Genomic DNA, 5052 nt, shown 5'->3' on the forward strand with positions numbered 1-5052 from the left:
GGATACTCCGGAGTCTTACAAACTAAGTACATATACCATGGCCTGAAGCCAAATCAAGGTAACTTATGTCCGAAATACTGGTATCATAGCCCGAAGCCAATTCAGCCGATATTCATGGCCCGAACCCAACACATGTATCCCCTAATGCCATGTCACTAGTATCCTAAACTATTCCTAAGGTTCAACCGGGATTTTGAATGCCGAATTATAGTAGAGTCAATGTCGAACTTATCCGAAGTCTCGTATTCACAACTTATAATATATCAAAGCATTTAAAATACTATTATAATGAAATTTATCACATACAAACTTACCTCGATTTAAAAACGATGAAATTGTCGATTAACTAAGTACTTTATCTTTTCCTCGATCTAATTCCAAATTCCATTTTTCTTGATCTATATAATATCAAATTCAACTCATTTAATCATCTATTTAATCAATTCAATCCAAAATATACATTTTAGCTATTTTACATATTAGCCCCTAAACTTTCACTTTTTTTACAATTTAGCCCTTATTACACAAAATCACAAATTCATGCACATTTCAAAACACCCATGCTTAGATAAATTACCATTATACCCCTAACAGCCCATATTTTTCATTTATTTCACATTTTAACCACAAAGTTTCAACATTTCTCAATTTAATCCCTATTTTGTATTTTTACTAAAAATCACTTAACAAAACTTGTAAATCTATCAACAAGCATTTGTAATCTATCAAGAAACTTCAAAATACACATGTATTCATCAATGAAATTATTCAAAATCTTTAACAGTTTTACAAAATAGTCCCTAGGCTAGCTAGTACTAGATGCAACGATCACAAAACATAGAAATCATTAAAAACCGAGTTAAAATCACTCACCAATTTAAGCTTGGAGTTGTCGAATGCTTTAAACCCTAAATTGGTTTCTCCTATCTTCAATTTTCGGCAATTGAGAGAAAGATGGACAAAATTTTTATTTTGATTTTGTTTTAATTAACCTTTATTAACTAATTTACTTAATTAACCTTTAAAACATTTAATAATTACAAAAAATGCCACTATCATCCACTAACTCTCAAATGAGTTAATTACCACTTAAGGACCTTTACTTTAAAATTCTATAGCTATTATATACCTTTAGCTATTAGAATACAAGTTTTACACTTTACGCGATTTAGTTCTTTTTATTAAATTGACCATTCAAATGATAAAATTTCTTAATGAAATTTTTACACAATCATTCAATCATGCTGTAAACATTAAAATAATAACAAAATAATATTTTGACTTCGAATTTGTGGTCCCAAAATGACTATTCCAATTTGACTAAAAATGGGTTGTTACAGAAAATGTATAGGTTGTTCACTCGGGGATGTAGAAATGGTAATCGCCACCAGGCCCACGACTGCAACAAGAGCAGACAACCACCGATTGACATCTTATCCGGTTTCGTTGCCCGACATAACCCTCGGTACAATAAGGCCAATATGACTGATCTTCAACTCAGTTGTTTGCATTATTTGAAGTCGACTAGGTGTAGTAGCCACTTTATCTGCACCAAATTTCAAGATTTATCAGGCATTAAAATGCCCTCGATTAACTTCACAATGAATGCTCAGGCGTATTGTTCTTTGACAATGTCAGTCGCTTCCTGAGAAAGCTCCTTGAATTGGTTCCGAACCACTTGATTGCTATCCGATCACCTTGAAACTTATTTGGGACCTTCCCCAAAAATGTCACGTAAAGGTCCTTTTTATTGGGAACGACCATTGACCCTGTGACAATTGTCCCTTCAATGTGTAAATCGAGTTGTAAAGCTACATCTTCGAATGTGATACAGTCGCCACATGGAAGATGGAAAGTGTGTGTATCAAGCCTTTATCTTTCCACTAACGCGCTAATGAGTGTATAATTGAATTTACAGCCCCCGAGCATACGAGACATATGCAAGAATTCGAGTCTTGCAAGTAACCACGAATTTCGGTGATTGGACCCTTTGACAAACTGTGTATGAACTCCTCCAAAACACGATCATCCTCCTATTTATATCGACAAAAAAATTCATTTAAAATATTTTTAAAAATAAATAATTTAAATTTAACTTGATTGAAAATAACGAAATTTAAAATTTCATCTTACCATAATCGCTTAAGCGGTAGAAATGTATTTGTCATCAAAGCGAATTAGAGAGGTTGCAATTCGTGAAAACTTAATCAAAATTAATAAAATACGAAATAATTAAAAAATAATATTTTTAAACTAGCATATCGAAATATTTACAACAGAACTTAAGAAAATTGAGAGAACTAAGAGAATTTAAAAATTAGAATGAATTAATAGTGTTAGATTTAAGTGGAAAAAAAATGACCGTTGGGCTCTTTTTAAAATTTTTTACTGCTAGCTATCAATGTTCAAAATGTCGTTGAAATTTAACCGATGGAGGAAAGTGGGTACGCTTTTCCTTTCTCTTTCAAAAAAGTTCAATTTCTTTAAATTTAAAAAAAAACCGCTAAAAATCGAAATAAAAAAAAATCAACATATAGACCTAAATTAGCCTGCTTACTTATTTAACTAACTTACAACATATATAATTTTCTAAATAATCATCTATATAATATTAGACATCACAATTAATAATCTAATTTTGGGCGCATGCAGTAGACTTACCAGTTTGGTGTTGTCGGCGTTTGCTGCTAAAGCACTAACAGTGATCCATGGGGTTTGCCATCGAGCTGGGATTCCAGTCAGTGGTTTTAGAAGGGGATTCAAGATCTGTCATCGAGAAAATTGTTGACAATGCAGAAGATCTTTCAGAAATCAGTGCGCTTACCTAGGAAGCCAAGGAGCTTTTTAAGGCATTTCGAGCTTGTCGCTTCAAGTATGTTGATAGATCTGGGAATAGGGCCGCGCTTGCAATGGCTCGTGATCGGGTCCGGCGGGGCGAGGACCGGTATTGAGTGGAGGAAGCCCCAGATTCGATCGTTATGGTTACTAATGAAGATCGTCGCCTTTTAGACCCACCTTAGATTTGTTTGCTGGGGGTGTTGTTTAACTTTTGCCCCGTTGCGTTTTGCTGCTCACTGGGGTCTTTCTTGTCTGGTTCTTCTGTGGTTTAGTTGAGCATTGCCGGTCGTAGCTCACTTTTGCGGAGCTTTTTTTCTTTTTTTTCAATTTTGATTGGCTGTTTGTTTCCGTTTGAGGACTAGTTTGTCTTCAGCACTTGTTTTATGACAAATTTTTTTTGACAAAACCAGAAGAAACGAGGTGATAAAAAATGTGACCAAAATTGAAACTAAGATCAAATAAGACAGTGCAAACTCGATAGGAACCGACTATTAGAGTATGCCCAAAGACCAATCATGAGATGATTGTAATCACATACTCATTTTGCCTTGTTTGTTAGTATAAGACATTGTCATAGTTATTTCATTTTCTTTTTCTGTGTGTAGAAATAAACTTGTTAATAATAAAGTCCTAAGAATAATATGATTATTCTTAAAATGTCCTTAGTCAAGTATTATTGTGGGCTTGGACAATGATAATGTATTGAGATTAATGTGTAGTTGATTGATGACAAAGCGTTACCATTGACATAGGGATGTCAAAATCGATACACAAGTATGTGTTAGAGAACAACATACTAGAATGACCTGCTGTGAGTATGGTTCTTGGATTATTATGTAATAGTCACAACATTACTCATAGTGATAATTATGTATATGATCTTCAGACTTTAGGTCATCATTGTCCCAACATAGTGAGTTGTATATTTTTACACTGTCAAATGTCTACCATAACAAGTTATACTACAAAGACTGATGTTGGGTATGTCGTAATCTATGTAGAGGGATATGGGTGATCAAGATAGGATTTGTCCCTCTTACATGATGAGAGCAATATCTTAGGCCTCCTAATGGAGTGAGACTAGAAATGTATAGTCATGCTTGAATAAGTTGATATGAGATATCACACTTATTTGTTTATAGTATCCTACTTAGAATATCAAGAAATATGAGATTGGACTATACAAATATGACTATTTAATTACTTGTGCCCAATCTAGATATTAAGGATAAAATGATATAATACATGAAAATATTATCACAGAAAGGTTATGTCGAATCACGACTTCTTGTAACTTGAGTAGCAATGATGCATTGCTAGATGCCACTCATTACTTGTAATATTATAAGCATTCTAGTATTAATATTAACGTTACAAGAACCTACAAGGTCACACTTATAGTTGAAGCGAACAAAATCCAAATACATTTGGTATTGGATTTAGCTGTCACATGAATTAAATTAATTATTGAATTAATTTAATTTGATAGTTAAATATTGAACACATTATATGTACAAACTTGTTGTAAACAAATAGAGAACATAGATAAAAGTAATATATAAATTTGATTCATACAAAATATTAATTGAATATAGTTTACCGAAATTATTAATATAAATAATTATAATAATTAATTTCGGTCAAAATATAAAAGATATGAAAATTGATATTCTTTAGGAAAGAATATAATTTATTTTTCTAACTTTTCATTTGTTTCTCTAATAATAAAGGAATAATTTCATTTTATTTCTAATCTATGATATCAAAGAAAATAAAAGGAAAATAGTCCCTTAGTGTGTTAGGGTTACCAAGAAAGATAATATCAAAAGATCTAGCAGCCCTTTTTTTTTCTCTCTAAAAAGTTCAAGAAAATTTGCTATTTATTTTTTGATTGGATGGATTACGTAGAGGCCGAGACATTATTGTTGCGATTTGGGATGAACATCGTTCAAAGGAATCATATCAATGACGTTGTTTGTCACTATTCTAGTTTCAAAAGGTATATATTCGACCCTTGTTTCAACCTTATTTGTTCCTCGTATACGGATACATGGTTGATGATTGCTAGAATAATTTTTTTGCTACACCACTGGGTGTACCAGCAATCCAACATGGACGAAGGTGGTCAATCGGTGCCCAATGGTGACCGACGATGATGGCCCGAGGTTGGAACCTACTTTTGATTAAGTGTTCAAGTTTTCAGGTTTTGGAATT

At 32.7% G+C, this 5052-nt stretch overlaps 1 long non-coding RNA gene across 1 annotated transcript; it reads right to left on the reverse strand.

Annotated features, from left to right (window-relative positions):
* Window positions 1-1282: 1282 nt before the first annotated feature.
* LOC121218528 (uncharacterized) lies at window positions 1283-3205 on the reverse strand. The gene is made up of 3 exons (XR_005914863.1): window positions 2825-3205; window positions 2662-2726; window positions 1283-2033 (listed from the first exon to the last, which is right to left on the reverse strand). It is a non-coding gene; the product is annotated as an uncharacterized lncRNA (long non-coding RNA).
* Window positions 3206-5052: the final 1847 nt, after the last annotated feature.

This window comes from Gossypium hirsutum, chromosome A03 (assembly GCF_007990345.1).
Source record: "Gossypium hirsutum isolate 1008001.06 chromosome A03, Gossypium_hirsutum_v2.1, whole genome shotgun sequence".
In the NCBI taxonomy this organism is placed as follows: domain Eukaryota; kingdom Viridiplantae; phylum Streptophyta; class Magnoliopsida; order Malvales; family Malvaceae; genus Gossypium; species Gossypium hirsutum.